General features: G+C 42.6%; 1 protein-coding gene across 7 annotated transcripts in view; it reads left to right on the top strand.

The window, feature by feature from the left end:
- Positions 1 to 22,862, top strand: part of LOC126278064 (eyes absent homolog 2) — a 1,079,207-nt gene that overhangs the window by 936,749 nt on the left and 119,596 nt on the right. The gene's annotated exons all lie outside the window — the stretch shown is intronic.

Below are 22,862 nucleotides of genomic sequence, written 5' to 3'. Positions count from 1 at the left end.
GTCTCATTGCTATACAGTGATGTGCTCCTGATGTACATTCTCAAAAATTTCTTCCTAACGTAAAGACTTACGTTTGATACAAGCAGACTTCTCTTGGCGAGGAATGCCATTTTCGCCAGTGCTAGTCTGCGTTTCATGTCCACCTTGCTGCGTCCGCCATACGTTATTGAGCTGCCTAGGTTGTAGAACTCCTCAACTTCGTCTACAATTGTAATGTTAAGTTTCTCGTTGTTTCTATTTCTGCTACTTCTTATTACGTTTGTCTTTCTTCGATTTACTCTCAGTCCATATTCTGTACTCATTAGACTATTCATTCCATTCAGCACATCCTGCAATCCTCCTTCACTTTGACTGAGGATTGCAATGTCATCAGCGAATCTTATCGTCGATAGCCTTTCACCCTGAATTTTAATCCCACATTTGAACCTTTTTTTTATTTCCCTAATTGCTTCTTCGATGTGTAGATCGAACAGTAGGAGCCAAAGACTGCATCCTTTGTCTTACTCCCTTTTTAATCCGAGCACTTCGTCCTTGGTCTTCCAGTATTATTGGTCCCTCTTAGATCTTAACATATTGTATATCACCCGCGTTTCTCTACAGCTTACCCCTATTTTTCTCAGAATTTCGAATATCACCCACCATTTTACATTGTCGTACGCTTTTTCCAGGTCGACGAGTTCTATAAACGTGTCTTGATTTTTCTTTAATCTTGCTTCCATTATCAACCGCAACGTCTGAACAGCCTTTATGGTGCCTTATTTTACCTTTCATAAAGCCAAACTCCCCGTCATATAACACGTTCTCAATTTTTTCCACTCTTCTGTATATTATTCTTGTCAGAAACTTCGATGCACGAACTGTTAAGCTGATTGTGCGATAATTCTCGCACTTGTCGTTTCTTGCAATATTCGGAATCGTGTGGATGATGTCTGATGGCATAACGCCAGTGTCACACATTTTGCATGCCTTCATGAATAGTCGTTTTGTTGCCCTTTCCCCCCAATGACTTTAGAAATTCCGATGGAATGTTATCTACTCTTCTGCCTTATTTGATCTTATGTCTTCCAAAGCTCTTTTCAATTCTGATTCTAATTCTGGATCTCCAATCTCTTCCCTGTCTACTCCTGTTTATTCTTCTATCACGTCATCAGAAGTTTTCCATTGCGTAGAGACCTTCAATGTACTCTTTCCACCTGTACGCTCTCTCTTCTGTATTTAACAGAGGAATTCCCATTGAAGTCCTAGTGTTATCACCCTTGCTCTTAATTTCACCAAAGGTCGTTTTGATTTTCTTACATGCTGAATCCGCCCTTCTGACAATCATATCTTTTTCGATGTCTTCACATTTTTCATGCAGCCATTTTGTCTTTGCTTCCCTAGACTTCCTGTTTATTTATTTCCTAAGTGACCTGTATTTCTGTATTCCTGAATTTCCCAGAACTTTTTGGTACTACCTTCTTTCGTCTCCCTGCTTTTTTCCTTGAACTTACGATGTTCTTTCCAATTTCTGTGACTGTCCGCTTTAGAGATGTCCATTCCTCTTCAACTGTACCGGCTACTGGATCATTCGTCATCGCAGTGTCTACAGCCTCAAAGAACTTCAACGTATGTCTTCAATTCGTAGTGCTTCCACACCCCACTTCTTTGTGCACTGATTCTTCCTGACTAGTCTCTCAAACTTCAACCTAATCTTCATCATTACTAAATTGTGAACTGACTCTGTGTCTGCTCCTGGGTAGGCCTTGCAATACAATATCTGATTTCGTAATCTCTGCCTGATCATGATGTAATCTAACTGAAATCTTCCCGTTCCTCCCAACCGTTTCCAGATATACCTCCTCCTCTTGTGATTCTTGTACAGAGTATTTGCTACGTCTAACTGATTTTTGCTGCAGAACTCCTTAAGTCTTTCTCCTCTCTCGTTTCTACTGTCAGGCCCATATTCTCCTATAATACTTTCTTCTGCTCCTTCCCCTGCAACTGCATTCCAATTCCCCATGCCATGACTATTAGATTTTCGTCTCCTTTTACGTACTAAATTACCCGTTCGATACCTTCATATACTTTCTCTATCTCTTCATCTTCGGCTTGCGATTCTGGCATGTTTACCTTAATTATTGTTGTTGGGCTTGTTTTGCTGTCGATTCTGATGAGAATAACACTATCATTGAACTGTTCACAGTAACTCTTTTGCCCTACCTTCTTGTTCACAACGAATCCTACTCCCGTTATACCATTTTATGCAGCTGCTAATATTATCCTATACTCGTCTGCCAGAAATCCTTGTCTTCCTTCCGTTTCACTTCACTGACCCCCACTATATCTAAACTGAGTCTTAGCATTTCCCTTTTCAGATTTTATAGCTTCCGTACCAAGTTCAAACTTCTGACATTCCACGGCCTGAGTCGTAGAACATTATTCTTTCGTTGGTTATTCAGTCTTTTTCTCGTGGTCACCTCCCCCTCTTCTCCAGGAGATACGAATGCGGACTAGTCCGGAATCTTTTGCCAATGGAGAGATCATCATGGCACTTTTTCAGTTACAGGCCACATGTCCTATGGATACACATTGTGTCTTTAATGAACTGGTTTCCATTGCCTTCTGTATGCTCATGCCGTAGACTGTTGCTAATTCCTTTCGTCTTTAGGGATGGTTTCCCACCGGAAGGGCAAGAGAGTGCCCTGAATCTCTGACCAGTTTTCCGTCCACTTTGACAAGGCCATTGGCTGAATGGGAGTTAGTTCTTATGCCGGAAGTCTTTTGCCGCCATTGCTAATGATTTTTATTCAAAATTTAAGCAGGGGCGAGGTTCGAAACCGGGACCGAGGACGTTTTGATTACGAATCAAAGACGCTACCCCAAGATGTAGATGTAGATGTAGGTGAAGGTGGAACGGCAGAGAAATAGTCTGAAGGTGGTTCCACAAGCATTTAAGTGTAAACTGCTCAGCAGTCAGATATATGTAGAGGCTAATTTCAGTATTAATTTGAGGTGGAATTTAGTGAAGGGTACGTGTCTCTGGAAGACACTGCAAAGTGTAGTCTTAAGTGCGAAGAAATTAAACGAGAGTCATAGAATTTTAATCTAAGAGTAAACTTCAGATTAGTGTTATTTGTAAGTTTACAATTAATCGTAACAAAAGATGATGAAGTATAAAACGATAGCATTACGCTCACCTCGACGCCAATTTTGACACTAGGAATGACGAAACAGCGGTGAAGCAGGAGGTGTTTAAATGTAAAGAACACAAAGTAATGAAAAGTGCCTGGTTCTGAATTGTTAGGAATACGGATGCTTCTGAAATTTAACGTATTTGCTTACGTTGTTCATCAGTGTAGTATTTTAAGTTCACGTGGCAGTCACGACATCCTATTTTCTCTTTTCTCTCCGATCTTTCACATCTCTCTGGTCGACATTGCGGAAATTTTCATTGTGTCTGTGGTTACAGATTTTTCACCTTTAATCGAGAAACGGATATCGAAGCGAAATTAAGCATTTTTGCTGTTTTAAGAATGTGACAGTAACTATGTTCACTCTGATTTTACGAATGTTAACTGCGTGCACCATATTTTGTCTGAAATGTATCGACTGTCTGGCGCCGTAAGAAAGTGCACTTGTTCGTAATTACTATTCTCTTAGGGCCCACCATCCACTTGAAGACACTGCCTCATAGCGCGCATATATATACCAGCTCGGTTAATAACGACCAGTGCGAGATATGAGGAGAACGAAGATGGTCAGCAAAAAAACCGTTTCGTAACCGCCGGCCCGTCAGCCTCTGGCGTTGCGACATGATGAACGGTGCCTCTTGAGAAAACATACTCAAGTCCCGCTGCCCGCTCAGAGACAACGTCATTAACAATGACGGCTTCGTTTTTGCATCGCAAGACTGTTAGTTGCCCAGCAGTTCCAGGCAAACGAATTGCGTGCCAGTAGATCCTCAACGAACATATCGTAACTTACTGCACATAAACAGGCATATGACACATTATTGTTGTTAGAAATAAATTACTGGAAACAGTAAGGAAGTAACCGTCCAAAGTGCCCCAAGTGCACCGACCCAATAAAATTATGTAAGAAAATCACATTCCAGGTGGGTGAGATAAAGCGGGAGCTCCTTATGGAAGTACTCCTCAAACTCCAGAGTGAAATGCTGCAACGGAGAAGTGTACTGTTAAAATTCCGAGAACGTACGTCCCAAGAAGAGTCAGGTGAAATATTACTTCCTTTCACATTCACGTGATTAGTCTGTAATTCACACTTGAGTGTGTGGTAGCGGATTCATTACTTCACTTACAGGCTATATTTTAACAGTTCTACTGCCGAGTAGCACGTTGAAAAATGAACATCTAATCTTTACATCCAAACTTTGATTTCTTTTATTTTATTACGATGGTCATTTCTCTTTATGTAGGTGGGAAACAACAAAATATTTTGGCATTCTGGGGAGATAGTGGGTTTTTGCAATTTCGCGAAAAGATCTTGTCAGAACAGAAACTCTTTGTTCTAATTATCACGCATCAACTCGCTTATTATATCCGTACTCTCTCTCCCCAATTTGGAAATAATACAGAACGAGCTGCCCTTCTTTGAACTTCTATGGTTTTCTCTGTCAGCCCTATCTTGTAAGGATACCATACCGCAACAGCAGTACTCCAGAAAGCGACGTAAACGCAGTGTAGACTGTCCCTGTTGCGTCTCGTAGCTGCCAAAGTACGCATTTTCTGTATGGCGGTTCCAATTTAAGTTTGTTTTTAGCTGTAATCGCTAAGTATTTTGTTGAGTCTATAAGCTTTAAATTTGTATTATTTATCGTGTAACGAAAGTTTAACGGAATATTTTAGTGCTAATATGGAGGACTCACACTTTTTATGTTTACGACCAATTGCCATTTTTCGTACCATGCGGATATCTTGTGTAAATAATTTTGCGATGACCTGTGATGATTTCGTTAGACGCTAAATTACAGCATCATCTGCAAACAATCTAACAAGGCTACTCATAGATTGTCCCCTAAATCGTTTATATAGTGGAATTTTCTCATTTTGGGAAGACAGAAGAAGCTATCTGTTTTACTTGCTAAAAACGTTTTAAAGCCAAGATCACATAAATATTTCTGTATTTAAAACTACCAGTTTCGACAGACTTCGTAATCATCTTTAGGTTTTAAAAATCTTTTTGTTATTGCGTGAGGTTCAATTTAAAATGAAGACGTTTCATAACAAAAAGATTTTTTAAGACCAGAAGTTGACAGCAAAGTCGGTCGAAACGGGATATTTTAATTAAAGAAATATTTATACGATTTACGATTGTTTTTAGATCGTTTGTATAGGTTAAGAACAGAAGAAGGCGTAGAACACTTTCATAGGGAACCTCAGATATCATTTCGGTTTCACTTTCCATCGAATGCTACGAGTTGTGGCCTGTCAAAGGAAATCACGAATCCGGTTGCACAGCTATGAAGATACTCCATAGGCATCCAATTTTTTGAAGCTGCTTCTGAGGAACAATGTCAAAAGCCTTCTGGAATATATAAACATGCCCCTGGAAATGTCTTACAATTTAAAACCTCGTTGCTAAATCTCTGTCTTGCCATTATATAATCTATCTGATACCTTCTAGTATCTCCAGGCTTCTTCCATGCATACAGCCTTCTTTATGAGTCTTGAACCAAGTGTTAGCTATGATTAAGTTGCGCTCTGTGCAAAATTCTACCAGGCGGCTTCCTCTTTCATTTCTTAGCCCTAATCTATATTCACCTACTACGTTTCCTTCTTTTCCATTTCCTACTGACGAATTCCAGTCACCCATGACTATTAAATTTTCGTCTCCCTTCACTATCTGAATAATTTATTTTATTTCATCATACATTTCTTCAATTTCTTCGTCATCTGCAGAGCTAGTCGGCATATAAACTTGTACTGCTATGGTAGGCGTGGGCTTCGTATCTATCTTGGCCGCAATAATACGTTCACTATGCTGTTTGTAGTAGCTTACCCGCATTCCTATTTTCCTATTCATTATTAAACCTACTCCTGCATTACCCCTATTTGGTTTTATGTTTATATCCCTGTAGTCACCTGACCAGAAGTCTTGTTCCTCCTGCCACCGAACTTCACTAATTCCCACTAATTCACGTATAGTGGCTACATTTGTGCCAAGTCTTTCTATAATATTGCAGAAGGAACATCCAGATTTTCGTAGCACTATTACACGGCCTCGATCAAACATAGTGAGGTGTCGATAATGGCGTCTTTGTCGCCTTTACGGTATTCTTGGGCAAGTCACCACGTCCAGTCTCAAAGGTAACTAACGCTTACGACCGTTACAGCGTGTTTTTAAAGCAAATCTGATTCGCAACCTCGGAGTGGCGCTACTAGCGCCACACTTATGCGACTGGTGTGAAATCTGAATAAACACCATCTTTCAGATGTAGAAAAACTACTACCAAATTCCGTTTATGTCTCACAGTTTCTTCTACATCTACATCTACATCCATACTCTGCAAGCCACCTGACGGTGTGTGGCGGAGGGTACACTGAGTACTTCTATCGGTTCTCCCTTCTATTCCAGTCTCGTATTGTTCGTGGAAAGAAGGATTGTCGGTATGCTTCTGTGTGGGCTCTAATCTCTCTGATTTTATCCTCATGGTCTCTTCGCGAGATATACGTAGGAGGGAGCAATATACTGCTTGACTCTTCGGTGAAGGTATGTTCTCGAAACTTTAACAAAAGCCCGTACCGAGCTACTAAGCGTCTCTCCTGCAGAGTCTTCCACTGGAGTTTATCTATCATCTCCGTAACGCTTTCGCGATTAGTAAATGATCCTGTAACGAAGCGCGCTGCTCTCCGTTGGATCTTCTCTATATCTTCTATCAACTCTATCTGGTGCGGATCCCACACTGCTGAGCAGTATTCAAGCATTGGGCGAACAAGCGTGCTGTAACCTACTTCCTTTGTTTTCGGATTGCATTTCCTTAGGATTCTTCCAATGAATCTCAGTCTGGCATCTGCTTTACCGACGACCAACTGTATATGATCATTCCATTTTAAATCACTTCTAATGCGTACTCCCAGATAATTTATGGAATTAACTGCTTCCAGCTGCTGACATGCTATTTTGTAGCTAAATGATAAGGGATCTATCTTTTTATGTATTCGCAGCACATTACACTTGTCTACATTGAGATTCAATTGCCATTCCCTGCACCATGCATCAATTCGCTGCAGATCCTCCTGCATTTCAGTACAATTTTCCATTGTTACAACCTCTCAATACACCACAGCATCATCTGCAAAAAGCCTCAGTGAACTTCCGATGTCTTCCACCAGGTCATTTATGTATATTGTGAATAGCAACGGTCCTATGACACTCCCCTGCGGCACACCTGAAATCACTCTTACTTCGGAAGACTTATTTCCATTGAGAATGACATGCTGCGTTTGGTTATCTAGGAACTCCTCAATCCAATCACACAATTGGTCTGATAGTCCAAATGCTCTTACTTTGTTCATTAAATGACTGTGGGGAACTGTATCGAACGCCTTGCGGAAGTCAAGAAACACAGCCATCTACCTGTGAACCCGTGTCTATGGCCCTCTGAGTCTTGTGGACGAATAGAGCGAGCTGGGTTTCACACGGTCTTTTTCGAAACCCATGCTGATTCCAACAGAGTAGATTTCTAGTCTCCATAAAAGTCATTATACTTGAACATAATACGTGTTCCAAAATTCTACAACTGATCGACGTTAGAGATATAGGTCTATAGTTCTGCTCATCTGTTCGACGTCCCTTCTTGAAAACGGGGATGACCTGTGCCCTTTTCCAATCCTTTGGAACGCTACGCTCTTCTAGAGACCTACGGTACACCGCTCCAAGAAGGGGGGCAAGTTCCTTCGCGTACTCTGTGTGAAATCGAACTGGTATCCCATCAGGTCCAGCGGCCTTTCCTCTTTTGAGCGATTTTAATTGTTTCTCTATCCCTCTGTCGTCTATTTCGATATCTACCATTTTGTCATCTGTGCGACAATCTAGAGAAAGAACTACAGTGCAGTCTTCCTCTGTGAAACAGCTTTGGAAAAAGACATTTAGTATTTCGGCCTTTAGTCTGTAATCCTCTGTTTCAGTACCATTTTGGTCACAGATTGTCTGGACATTTTGTTTTTTCTTCTCGGTGTTGCTATTTTTTTTTGCCGTCAGTTTATTACAGAAGTGAGTGAACTGCAGCGAGCGAGGAGCACGTGTGTTGCCCGCGAGACTGAACATGTGGTACGGGAGATGAGTGCCGGTATCTGCAGCCCGGCACCTGTCGCGACGGCCAGACCGCAGCCGCGGACCACCGGCGCGCCACATTCCGCTAATTAATACGGACTCTCGATATAGCCGCCGGACCAGTACAAATGGCCGCTTGTCGTCCCCCTGTCGCTGCCGTAATTAGGCCGACTGGATCGGCTCCGCCACCGACCCAGTCAGCTGCCGCTCGCCGTGCGTGCTGCGGTGCACTGTCGTCTCTGCCTCTCGCAAGTCCCCACCAGAAGAACAGCGTCTGCCTCATATTAACGTGTCGACGATCGCGGTTGCACAGAAGCAGTTTCTTTTCACGCCTGTTGTTTCAGAGTGAGTCTTTCACTCTGCTGCGGAGCATGCGCTATTTTTGAAATTTTGTAGTAGAATAAAACTGGGAATCGAAACGTTGCTTTCACAGAAGTCATTATCTAGCGGGACTTTTGCAAGAACGGTTACCGACTGAGCTCTTCTGCCACGACTCCCTCGCATAGCTTCATTTCCGCGTCCGCAAGATATGCGTGAGAGCTTTTGTTAAGTCCAGACATTCTGGCAAAAAGTAAACATCTCTGGACAGTTCAGTCGGTAATAGCATTGTCCGTGAAAGGAAAGGTTTCGGGTTCGATTACCGGACCTCCACGCAGTTTTAATTTGCCAGCAAGTTTCAAATCAAAATTATATAGCGAAGGACAGCGCATAAATACTGATCGAAAGTATTCAAACAACAGAATGCAAAGCGGGGCTGACCACTAGATGTCACAAGAGGCGGACCGAGACTATAAATGGTGGTAGCGAGCTTTGTGTTGTCAGCAGAGAAACAGGAGAAGCAATTTGGGTTGATCAGGAGAGCTCAGTGACCTCTAACGTAGACTATTCTTTGGATATCACCTGCCCGCCGCGGTGGTCTCGCGGTTCAAGGCGCGCAGTCTGGAACCGCGCGACTGCTACGGTCGCAGGTTCGAATCCTGCCTCGGGCATGGATGTGTGTGATGTCCTTAGGTTAGTTAGGTTTAAGTAGTTCTAAGTTCTAGGGGACTGATGACCTAAGATGTTAAGTCCCATAGTGCTCAGAGCCATTTGAAGCATTTGGATATCACCTGAGCAACAAATCCATCAGGTACATTTCAGCCTCTCAGAAGCTGTCCAAGTTGACCGCTAGTTATTTGATTGTGAAGCGGAAATGCGAAGCAATCATTACAGCTAGACCAAGACCAGCTAATCCCTAATAGCTCCTCGTAAATAATAAGTAATTGTTGAGCGACGCCACTGGGCCGTGCATGACTGGAAACGAGTGATTTTGAGTGATGAATCATGCTACACTCTCTTGCAATCCGATGGAAGTGTTTGGGTTTGGCGAATATCAGGAAAACGTTGCCTGCCATTATGTGCTATGCTAATAGTAATGTACAGAAATGGTTCAAGTGACTCTGAGCACTATGGGACTTAACTTCTGAGGTCATTAGCCCCCTAGAACTTAGAACTACTTAAACCTAACTAACCTAAGGACGTCACACATATCCATGCCTGAGGCAGGATTCGAACCTGCGACCGTAGCGGTCGCGCGGCTCCAGACTGTAGCGCCTAGAACCGCTCGGCCACTCCGGCCAGCTGATTTACAGAGGTGGTGGTGTTCTGCTATGGCGATATTTTTCGTGGTTAGGTTGTGCTCCCCTTACTGCGCTTCAGAAAACGGTAAATGAAGGAGGACATGAACATTTTTACAGCATACTGCGTACATAGAAGAACGGTTAGGAGACAATTATCTTTTGTATCAGCATGACTTTGCACCTTGTCATAAAGCAGCATCCATGAAACAATAGTTTGTTGACAATAATATCCATGAAGTGGACTGATCTGCGAAGACTCCCGACAAGAACCCAATGAAACACCTTTGGGACTAGTTAGAACGTTGACTTGGCTCCACATCCCGGCGTCCAACATCACTATATTCTCTGGTTTCGGTCCTTGGGGAAGTCTGGACTGACACTCCTCCATAGACATTCAGACACATCATTGAAATACCCCCAGCAGACTTCAAACCGTCATAAGGGTGAAATGTCGAGCACCCCATATTAATGTCCACTAATAGGCGACCAGATATTTTCGATCAGATAGTGTGTGATGAAACGGTGTCATCATACTTAATCGTTATTTCGCTGGTTAATAAAGCGCAGACTTCCCCCAATTGTTTCTTCAAATGAAAGGCACGCACCCCAGCCTTGTTGTGGCTAGAGGGCGGCAAAATGTGGAGTTGGAACATGCATCACTTCGGGACGGAAAGATGAGAGTTCAACATTCCACTGACGAAGAGGTCATTGGAGATGGAGGACACTGTGGAATTGGCTAATAATGAGGTAAGAAATTGGCTGTCTCCTCTTCAAAGTTACCATCCTACCATTTGCCTTATGCGTCTTATGGAAATCAAGAAAACCATAAATATGGATGGCTGAACTGGGATCTGAGTCGCCGTTCCGCCGAATACTAGTCCATTGTGTAAGCACACTGGGTGGCACATTCGTGCCTACTTCCAAGTGATATGGAGGAGCGGTTAAGTTACGTGGATCGTATTCGGAACGCACGTTTCCCTTCAATACTTAATGCGAGACTGTAAAGACATACATACTATCCTGTATTCGAATTAAGAGTAGTAGTGTAAATGGAACTGCAGAGCAGTGTCTAACCGACCTAGGCCGCGCTGTGGTTTATGGGCACATGATTCCCGATCGGGAAGAGCAGAATTCAAATCCTCGCCCAATCATAGAGACTTAAGATTTCCATGTTGTCGCTAAATTTGTTTAGATGAATACCAGAATAATTCCTTTTAACAGGTCACAGTCAATTTTTTTTCCCATCCTTACCCTTTCCTAGATTGCACTTCGTCACTTTACCAAACTGTCGATGAGACGTTAAGCCCTAATCTTCGTTACTCCTCGTTTCCCAAAGGTATGGGACTTGGTGGCGATCGTGTTGCGGTGAGCAGCCCTAAGCTTACTGAGGCAACTGGGTGCACTCAACTGTCCCATCGCAGACCGATACGACTAACAGAAATCGGAACATACGTATGCGAACTGTGATGCCTCGTACAATCCGTCGATCGTCATACAGGATATGCAGAAATGACAAGTCGTCCAATGCAACTTGTGCGTCATGCACGAATAACACGACCTAACGTGGTCGCATCGTGGATTACATCGATTTTCTCGACAACATTCTGAAGACTGACTACATTCTCGCTACCTCGTCTTTACCTTCTGAGTGAGTCTCCAAAAGGAGGAAATTTCCAGCCAACGTGTTTATTAGAAGTAAGCATGAATCGCGTCATCACTTTTAGGTGAAAATTTTGAAACTCTGTCTCATTATCTCCTGTGGCAGGCTGCACGTGGTTCATGCTAGATTTCTGTAGCGGTCCACGAACCCCTACTGGTAGTTCAGCAAGGTCGAAACTTGCTCTCCGTTATTACCAAACTCGGTAGGTCCAACAGGAAATTCTCAAACGTTTTTAAACACGCGAAGCACACGGCACAAGAGACGAAAACTTTAATTCCTCCAGGAAGCCCATGTATCGCTGTCCACAACACATAATTCAAGTCCCTGTGATCACTTTTTAATGTCAGTTTACAGACTGGTACGAACTGTTACCGAAATTTGGAAATATTCTAAGAATACACTTGGAAACCCTCTGATTATACCACGGCAATGGCAAAACTTGTATGTATACGAGACATACTATCATATTTTGCAGCAAAGTGCGATGTTACTGCACAAACGGGACATAGCAGCACGTTAAGAGAAAATAGAAGAAGTCATCGCAATTTTTAATATTTTAGTACTCTTTTAAATTGTAATTGTTAGAAACCTTCTTCAGGTCATTTTAGTTGTTAGATACTTAGTCCATTCTGAAATTTTGTTTGGTTGTAAGAAATGTACAAAAGTTTGCTTCTTTCAGAGTCAAGGGCGATCTCGGCGATCATTTGTAATCTATAGGCTTCATTAAGTTTGATCTCTTTTGCAGAAATCACATGAGAAAGCTTCACTTTCCCCATCAAGTGCATAGTTCTTATTAAGCCTTTTTTTGCCAACATATACAGAAATGTTAACAAGATTTATCTGCACAAAAGAATACAGCCAGTCATGTCATACTACCCGCCTTTATGTGTTAAATTTGTTTTTGGGGCCATTTTTGGTAGCAAACTTGAATGCCAGCTCTCTTAGTCTGTGACTGTTAAAGGAAAACCCTTCCAGTGTAGCCGGCGAAGATAACACACTAACTGGTTCTCCATGTCTTTGTCAAGAGTTTTTAGCTGTTTGCCTGTTGTCTGAAATCCCTGTGATCCCTGTGTGTTTCTCAGTACTTCGAATCTTTTCGAGACATCATATTTTCTCTAACATACTAATATATTTTTGTGCTATTTTGAACCAAAGTAATAATTAAAATTACCACATGTCACTAACTCCCGCGTATGCACTCTCGAAACCTTGAATTACAACAGTTGCCATTAAATGGTTCCACCACCTCATTTAAAAACTTCTCTCGGCTTCTGTAATAGTTCCGTGTCATTACTAACTTTCAAAGAATGCACTGAACATACGTGGATCCAGTGATACGGTGACTAAGAACCTTAAATACGATAAATTACATGTTAAATACTTCGGTTCCACCTTTTAATGTTGTATTCAGCTCATGTGTACTTAAATAAATGACGTTTTTCAGTTCAATTGCATTTTAATGAGTTATGTCTTCGTCGTTGCACGAACAAGATACAGTGAACTACTCCGTGGTGTACTACAGCTTCTTTCCTCTAGATCAGGGGTAGTCAACATTTTTAACCTACAGTCCACTTTTGCATCTCTGGTAGTAGTAAAATTTTCTAACTGCCCACAGGTTCCACACTACTGGTGATTTATGAAGTGGGAAACAACTTTACTTTATAAAATTTATAAAGCAGAGTTACAGCAAGTTAAAGCGTATAATAATAATAATAATAATAATAATAATAATTACTTACCATACATTTCATGTCAAAAATGCAATGAAAATTTTTTTAACCCCTTCACACCTACCGCCCACTATGGAAGCTGGAACACCTCCTAATAGTAGGTGGTAGAGACCATGTTGACTACCACTGCTCTGGAAGACCTGTTATCGGTGGCGCGACTTCTTAACAGTGCCCAGCTCCTCCAAATGTGGACACCTCTCAAAATGACTCTATACTCCCTCTCCGAAGAAAGAGCTTGTAGCGGCATATGTATTTAGCCCGCAGGCCGCCGGTGACGGAAGCAGGAGCGGCGGGCAAGGTTCCAGCTGCGGGGCGTCGCCTGGTTGTCGCCACCTGGGCACCTGCCACGCGTCCGCCGCTACTTAGACACTGCCCGCCACGCTGCTCCGCTCTGCGCCCTCGCCTGCGTGGAAATCTGAGCCTTCCTATTACACTCTGTGGTTTAAGTTCACTGTGACAGACAGTCATTGCAGGCCTCTGGACCTTCTGGCTTCAGTGCGCCTTACGCACTGTTCGGCGAACACTATTTACAGCAAATAAAATGTTCGTGAAGGAAAAAGTTGAAGTAAGGACGAAAGCTTAAGTTTGGTCGTCCCGGCAACTACGAGGTCATTAGAATCATAACCCAAGCTCTAATTTAACAGTAACAGTGGTAGGTCCGTATCCTTTTCAAATGAACGATTCCGACTTTACCCTTAACTGGATAACGGAAAAAAACAGAGAACCAAAATCATGAGTACCGGAAATAATTTTGAGCTCTTCTCCCTCAGAATGGGAGCCCAGTGTGGTAACCACTGCACCATCTCACTGGGTAGGAGATCTACAACGAAACTGGCAAGAAAATTTATGCGTAGTGTCAAAAGAAAACACCGATTTCCACAAATGAATAAGGATTCTAAAAATAATGTGGCAAGTTAAACATGATGAGATTTTCAAAGTCTAGAACACATTTTGCAGCTATGAGTGTGGCTTTTGTGGCCTTCAGTCCAAAGACCGGCTTCATGCAGCTCTGCACACTAGTCCATCCTGTGCAAGTCTATTCATCTCTGCATAAGTACTGCAGCTTACATCCATTTGAACCTTCTCACTGCAGTCAAGTTTTGATCTCCCTCTACAATTTTTGCTCACGACACTTTCTACCATTACCAAATTAATGATTCCTTGATACCTCAGGATGGACCCATTCAAACTGACCCTTCTTTTAGCGAAGTTTTGCCGTAAATTTGTTTTGTTCGCTATGCGGTTTAATTCCTCTTCATTAGTTCCTCTACATACCCTCTTATTATTCAGTAATCTTCTGTAGCGCGATATTTGAAGTTTCTGCTTGACGTGTCTGAACTCTTTGTAACCACAATTACTTCCGTGGTAGACTAAACTCTAGACGGATACTTTCAGAAAGTACCTCCTGACACATGAATTTGTACTTCACGTTAACGAGTGCTTTTTTTATCTGTGATAGCTAGACTGCTTCTTATATCCTCCTTGTTTCATCTAACATCTGCTATCTTGTTTCCAAGCTAGCAGAATACCTTCACCTCGGGAAACCCCAAAACACGGCAGGCAGCACCGGGACTCAAGATGCTGACAGAGGTTTACCATTGACCTGCAGTACGATGTCCATGTTGTGGTAGTTGCCCCCTTCCTGTATGAACATCCAGGGCTGAGCACTTAATTTATCAGGTAGCTGACTGGCTAGATGATTTCACACAAACATTGTCAAAAGTTCATCTAAGAATAATCAATAGACGATTACCGTCTAAAGTTGATATAACTGGACGAAAACCAGTTCGGCTTCATAAGAGGCTAAGGTGAAAGAGGTGCATTTGTATTGTTACGGATATTTTGGGAAGTATACCTGGAGAATGGTAGCGAAATTTTGTCCACCTTTTGCTGACTTGGAAAAACCCTTTTAGATATCCTGAAACAGACTGTAACTAACTGGAAAGAAAGTAGACAGATAAGCAAACTGTATATGACACAACAAGTAAATGTAGGGATATAAGGGGAAGAGAAAGAAGGAATAAAATTAAGAGAGATGTTATAAGAGGCTGTTGCTACCCCTACTCGGTTTAATATCTGTTTTGATGATTTAGTTAAAACTGCTTCCAACGAAACAGTTCTGTGACGACAGAAGGGAGTATAATCAGATGTATGGGATTTGCTGATTAAGTGAGATTGGAAAGCAATTTACCAGATGTTAAACGGATAGAACACCATTCCTGAGGAATGTGGAATGAAGACAAATATGAAAAATACTAAGGCAATAGTTTTTACAAGGCGATAAAACTGAAAATTTCTAATGAATTAGTGGAAGAAGTGATGAAGTAGAGTACTTTCATTCGCTTCGGACACGTTCTCCGAGATATGTCACTGTTGTAACTGATTTCAGTGAATGGTTTGCTGATCGCGCAGTCCAAATATATCGGATCTTTTCGTCTTTTTATGGGCATTCCGTTATATTCGAATTATTTTTTGTTCTGAGTAGCTGCTATTATTTAAGCCACATGCTGACGACCTGAAACTCCCTCTGCATCTCGTTATAGGCATCTAATGGTGTTACATTCCTGTACACTACTGTGTCCTCTGCGAACATATTCTTTTTCTTTCGTGCTACTTATATAATGTGCCGCCCTCTAGAAACTATGACGTAGCTTTGTGTGTTTACATTTGAAAGAAGAAGAGAAACCAGTGATCTACTATATTGTTGTGATATTCAGTTGTAAATAATGCTGCTGTGGGTCGTTACAATATTAATTTTCTAATTGCAGTATTAGTTTTACAGCATCAGTGTTATTACTTCGCAGACCAGTCTGTTAACTGCTGCAATCAGCCGATCTGCGAGCGGCCAGGTAATGTAAATCGTGAAGATCATCGCTATGGCAGTACCTTGAAGTACTCTGGACCGTCAGAGTTTAGACAATTACTCTGTGAAACCAATTGTATCTCTCCAAAATAGTAACGATGTAAAGAAATATCTCGAATTGCGGTTAACTCTTTCATACAGGCAGATGCCTCTGACTGTCAACAAGAACGCGCTACGTAAAACTGAGCAGCTAGTGAATAATTTGCATACACTGTACCAAAAAGGTAAAGCACCCTGAAGAGAAGAAGGAAACGAAATGAAACTTTACGGGTTACGATGGTACATGATGCTATTTCGGCGCAAGGATATATGCTCTAATTCGGTTGGCAAAGGCGTCGCAAACCCATTGCAACCTCTCGTGAGGCAAGCTGCCCAATTGTTGGAAATGGTTCTTGATATCCAGGATCTGCCATTGACGGGGTTGATGTTTCAGTTGGCCCCACATATGTTTTATATGAGACAGGTATACAGATCTTGCTGGTCTCGGGAGCACCTTATTATCACGCAAACAGTTCACAGAGACACGTGCCATGTTTGGACGAGCATTGGCCTGTTGAAAAATAGCACCACGAAACTGTCGCTCGAGAGGTAACACATGAGGAAGCAGGATGTCCGTGATGAACCGTTTTGAGTGAGATCCCTCAGTCACTACCAGCTGTGACCTGAAGCCATACCATATGGCTCCCCACACTATGGCAGCAGAAGAAACACTGTTGTGCCTCTCCAAAACATTGGAAGACTGAGGCCTCTCCGCATGTTGGTGCCATGCTCGACGACGATGGCGTACGAAATTACGTTGACATGCGAGCAAGTCTTCTGTTTTTTTAATTTTTTTTTTATTTTTATTTTTACAGGCAGTTAATTTTCGCAGCATGCACCAATCCATCCCAACTTCACCACTTTGATTCGCCACCCTGTCTTATGTCCATGACTTCTTCTACGCCCAGTTATAGCAAGAAATACACTTGAAGGTGTACTATTAACCGCTTCGGAATGTAGTAAATCAGTAATAATAGAGCTGTTCGTAACAGAAATAAAATGCTAGTTCGGCTGAGGACTGAACCCTCGACATTTATATTTGCAGTCTGAGCCGGCGGCTACAAAATTAAAGTTATCAGTACACTCGTGCATGTCCTACCTCCACATCTATACTCGGAGAGTATAAAGTACACGGCAGATGGTACTTTTCTTCTGCCACATATTAAGGTCTATTGCTTTACCGCTCACGGAAAGAGCTGAGAAAGAGTGAAAGTTCGTATGCCTCTGTACGAGGTCTTATGTACCTGATTCATCTGCCACTGTCTCTGCAGGACAGATATTTGTGTGTGTGAGTGTGTGTGTGTGTGAGAGAGAGAGAGAGAGAGAGAGAGAGAGAGAGAAAGAGAGTGAGAGAGAGGGGGGGGGGGAGTAGAACACTAAAGAAGATACGTATTTTTTTGCTAGGTAAGACGGTTCTTGAGGTTTTCTAAGCAGGTTATTGCAAAATATACGGTTCTTCGAGTATTGCCATTTAGGATTTTTTAACGTTTCTGTTACTCCCTCCGATTACTGAAACAAGCCTGTGATCATTTACACCGGACATCATTGTATATGTTGTGTGTCCAGCTTAGACTGACCTAATGTGCATTCCACACATTCGAGTAGTATCAACGTATGGACTGTCAAAGTGGTTTTGCAATCAAACTACAGTTTCCCAGTATCCTACCAATGAATCTTAGCCTGTCATTAACTTTACCTGCATTAGCTTTACCTACACTTCGCATCTTCGCACGTAGCAGTATCATATGACAGACTCTATTTGTGGCTCATTAATCTTGTACTCAAAGGATGCTACACTTTCAGATTTCGTGAAGTGCACAACCTTGTATTTCTATACATTAAAAGACTGTTGCCAATCTTTTTACCAGGCTGATATTTTGTGGAAATCCGACAGGGTGCTATTGCAATTTTCACTGTGTAGAAATTCCTCATACATACCTACGAAAAATCTGAGACTGCGTATTAAAGGACCGCATTAGACATTAAACTCCCTAGTAAGATTCTGATAGTAACACACCCTCAGCCAAAAGCCCGTCGCGTCTCCTCGCCAAGTACACTTGTATAAGAACGTGATTTGCTAATGATGATTCCGTTGGATGTGGTAACCCACGCCTTCCTCCAATTTGGGGACCGGCCTACGTGACCAGCGCCAGGGGACTTTCACTCTCAACAACGATTTTTCCTAACCATTTTACGTATACGGAAAGCAACGCCAGAGAAGAAAATTGGGTTAACTACGTGACATTCTAGGATCAATTGTGCACCGTCGGATTTGTTGTCTGAACCTTACTCGCACAGCCACCGATCTGGCGTGGAGTGCAGTCTGCTTCCTGTCGAAACGGCGGTGCGCAACGGCTAGTTAGCCTCCATGACGGGGGAGACGCTGCACAATGGGCTGACTGGAAAAACTGGACTCCGGCCGGGCGGCTATTACGCCGCACTTCGTACCCTATCCGATGGAAGACTTTTGTCCGGCCACGAGAAGAGCAGATGGTGTAAGTAAGCTACTCTTGTTAACTACTAAATCATTCCTTTGCTGTGTGATATGAGCTCTTTCAAAATTTGTGTCAGCTACAACATTCTGCGAGAGGTGGAGTTGTAGCATAGGAATGTAATGTAGAAATTTCATCCTTCTATAGTACGGAAACTATCAATATAAACAAACATGACCAAAAGATTTGTAACTTGTTGGCTTAAAAGAGATGGGGCCCCTGCACGGCCGCACCAACGTGGTGACCAAACCAAAAGTTCTACTGTCATCTCCGTCAACATGTTAGTTATCTAGTAAGTGGATCACAGGATGCTGGGCTGTGATATTATCCGTGCGTCTGGGTAAGACTACACATTAACACGGTCCATCAGGTGATAGATAGTGCACGAAACGCGAGTGAGGGTAGCGATTTGAAGAGCAGAGGGAAAAAAAAGTGCCAAGGTTCGTGCCGTGGGAAAAAAACGTCTGCGACAGTGGGACGGGTAGTAAGAGCAGTAGTGGCTTACTAGCTGCGATAGTTTATGTAAGGTTGGATTTGTTAGTATGGGTATCATGCATCATTACCGTGGCAAGCGATGGCGATGTATCCCAGTTGCTGCAGCCGCTACATTCCTGGAACAACCAAGATCGTTATATAGTGATTAAAACTGTTTGTCGGGCGGGACTCTAACCTGAGAACTTGGCCTTTTGCGAGTAAGTGCTTCACCGACTGAGCTGTCCCAGCTTGGCTCATGACCCGCCCTCTCAGCTTGACTTACGCCAGTGCCTGCTCTCTTACGCTCCAAGCTTCATCGAAGTTCTCCTGCGTATCTTGCGGCACAAGTTTGGAAAGTAGAAGAGGTATTGGCGGATCGTGAGTCGTACTGGGACAGCTCAGTCGGTGGAGCACTTGCCCGCGAAAGGGAAAGTTCTACATCTACATCACACTCCGAAAGCCACCTAAAGGTATGTTGCGGAGGATACTTCTAGCTGATCCCACCCTACTCTTCTCCATTCGCGAATGACGCGTGCGAAGAATGATTGTTGGTAAGCCTTTGTGTTGGCTCTAATTTCTCGAATTTTCTCGTCGTGGTCATTACGCGAGCTGTATGCGGGCGGAAGTAATATGTGTCCGACTCTTCCCGGAAGTCCCCCGTAAAAATTTCAATAGTAATCCTCTCCGTGATACACAACGCCTCCCTTGTAACGTCTGCCATTGGAGTTCTTTGAATCTGTCTGTAACGCTCTGGTGCCGAATTAACTATGCCGTGACGGAATGCGCTGCTCTTAGTTGGATCTGATCTATCCCTTCTATCAGTCCTGCCTCGTAGGCACTCCAGTCTGATGAACAAGACGCAAGAGTCCGTCGGATAAACGCCATGTAAGTCACTTCTTCCGTAGATGAGGCGCTCCGGATAGTTGCTCCCAGATATTTTACGGTACATACTGTTGCCAGCGGTTTGTCATTAATATTGTGGTTAAACAGTAGTGGATTTCTTTTCCTCTGTATGCGCAATATGATACGTTTATTCACCAATCCTCTGTTGGTCATTTTGCAAATCGATACTGTCTTCTGGCATTACTACTTTCATGTAGACAACCTCATAATCTCTGATCAGTCTTAAAAAAAATCTTCCGAAGGTTTCTACTGGATCATTTATATACATTGTAAATATTAACGATCCTGTCACACTTCTGCTCCGGAAATTACCTTTACATCTGTCGTTAAGAGTGACGAGTTGAACACAATGTGAAAAGAAGTCTTCAAACCAGTCGCAAATCTGGTCCGATACTCGGTAAGTTCGTATTTTTATTTTTTCAGCAAACGGCAGTGCGGACAATACCAAATGCCTTCCTGAAGTCAAGGAACACGGCATCAACTTGGGCGCCGTTGTCTGCACGCAGGAACAGAGTGAGCTGAGTTTCGCTAGATCTCTGATTGCTGAATCCATGTTGATTTTCATAGAGGAGATTTTCTTTCTCCAAGAACGTCATAGTTCTTGAGCAAAGAACATGTTCAATAATTCTACAACAGACTGACGTCAACGATACATGCCTACAGTTATGTACATCTGTCCTACGCCCATTCTTGAGAACGGGAATGACCTGCGCTTTTTGCCAGTCGCTAGGTACCCTTCGCTGCTCAAGTGATCATCTTTGTAGAATCTTGTTAGGTATCTCAGTCTGTCCTGGTGCCTTTCCACTACTAAGCGATGGTAGTTGATTTTCTATTCCACAATCGGTTATCTCTGTATCTGCTATTTCTACGTTCGTATGATTATTGAAAGGAGGGGCGGTGCTACGATCTTCCGCGATGAATCAATTCTGTAAGACCGAATTCAGGTTAAGATTAGAGCTCCGGTCCTACACACAGTTTTAATCTGCCAAGGAGAGTCAAATGCGCACAGTCCACTGCCGAGTGAAAAATTCATTCTGGAAATCACCTTAAGAGATCGCTTGATCTCTAAGATTGTGTGAGGAGGTCATGAGAGTGCGAATACTACGAAGACTAAAAAATAATTAAAAGGTAATAAAAGAAAAAAGTCATGTTAAGTATGATGTGTGTAATACTTTTTTTGCGTAATTACTGAACGAAAATGCCGTTTTTATTGCAAGACTAACGGAATGGAAAGTGTCTTGAAAGGAGGGTATAAGATGAACATCAACAAAAGCAAAACGAGGATAATGGAATGTAGTCGAATTAAGTCGGATGATGCTGAGGGAATTAGATTAGGAAATGAGACACTTAAAGTAGTAAAGGAGTTTTGCTATTTTGGGAGCAAAATAACTGATGGTGGTGGTGGTTAGTGTTTAACGTCCCGTCGACAACGAGTTCATTAGAGACGGAGCGCAAGCTCGGGTTAGGGAAGGATTTGGAAGGAAATCGGCCGTGCCCTTTCAAAGGAACCATCCCGGCATTTGCCTGAAACGATTTAGGGAAATCACGGAAAACCTAAATCAGGATGGCCGGAGACGGGATTGAACCGTCGTCCTCTCGAATGCGAGTCCAGTGTGCTAACCAGTGCGCCACCTCGCTCGGTCAAAATAACTGATGATGGTCGAAGTAGAGAGGATATAAAATGTAGACTGGCTATGGCAAGGAAAGCGTTTCTTAAAAAGAAAAATTTGTTATCATCGAGTATAGATTTAAATGTCAGGAAGTGTTTTCTGAAAGTATTTGTATGGAGTGCAGCCATGTATGGATGTGAAATGTAGACGATAAATAGTTTAGACAAGAAGAGAATAGAAGCTTTCGAAATGTGGTGCTACAGAAGAATGCTGAAGATTAGATGGGTAGATCACATAACTAATGAGGAGGTACTGAATAGAATTGGGGAGAAGAGGAGCTTGTGGCACAACTTGACTAGAAGAAGGGATCGGTTGGTAGGACATGTTCTGAGACATCGAGGGATCACCAATTTAGTATTGGAGGGCAGCGTGGAGGGTAATAATCGTAGAGGGAGACCAAGAGATGAATACACTAAGCAGATTCAGAAGGATGTAGGCTGCAGTAGGTACTGGGAGATGAAGAAGCTTGCACAGGATAGACTAGCGTGGAGAGCTGCATCAAACCAGTCTCAGGACTGAAGACCACAACAACAACAACAACAACAACAACATTGCAAGACTTGCCTTGTATAACCAGGAAACGAAAGCTGGTGAGATTACATGTGGATGAATAATTCTCGTTTTTTAATGCGAATAAAAACCCTATGGATGAGATCACTTAACTACTTCTTCCTCCTACCCTCCACACTTCCATTACATGGGATCGGATTCCCTGTTGTTGAGGCGCCACCTGCTTCGTTGGTATGCACAGTGCTCGACCAGACCCATAGTCAAGGATAGAGGACAGCAGGTCACCGGTGGAGTGCCTCTTCTTCTCCTAACATTAACGATGACTTAATAACGTAAGCGTGGCTTTGCCAGCTCAGTTTGGATTCTTGATCACATGGCTACTCCGTATATTAAAGGTAGTCCCTACATGTTCACTATGAACCATTGTTGGTCTAATGATTGTTCTGTATGTTTTGCCTTTTGTTCGAACAAGCATTTTTGTGTTATAAAAACTCCAGTAAACATGCGTCATTGATTTCAAGGTGTGCTTATCCTATCGGTAAAATTTACATCTGGGGCTATCTAATGCTACTGATTTCGGGATTTGTTAACCCTAGACAATACGATTCTGTCTAATTGGTCACAGTTGTCG

The sequence above is a fragment of the Schistocerca gregaria genome, chromosome 6 (genome assembly GCF_023897955.1).
Source record: "Schistocerca gregaria isolate iqSchGreg1 chromosome 6, iqSchGreg1.2, whole genome shotgun sequence".
Taxonomy (NCBI): domain Eukaryota; kingdom Metazoa; phylum Arthropoda; class Insecta; order Orthoptera; family Acrididae; genus Schistocerca; species Schistocerca gregaria.
Note: the sequence above shows the minus strand (reverse complement) of the source record. Positions and strands in the feature narration are given on the sequence as shown.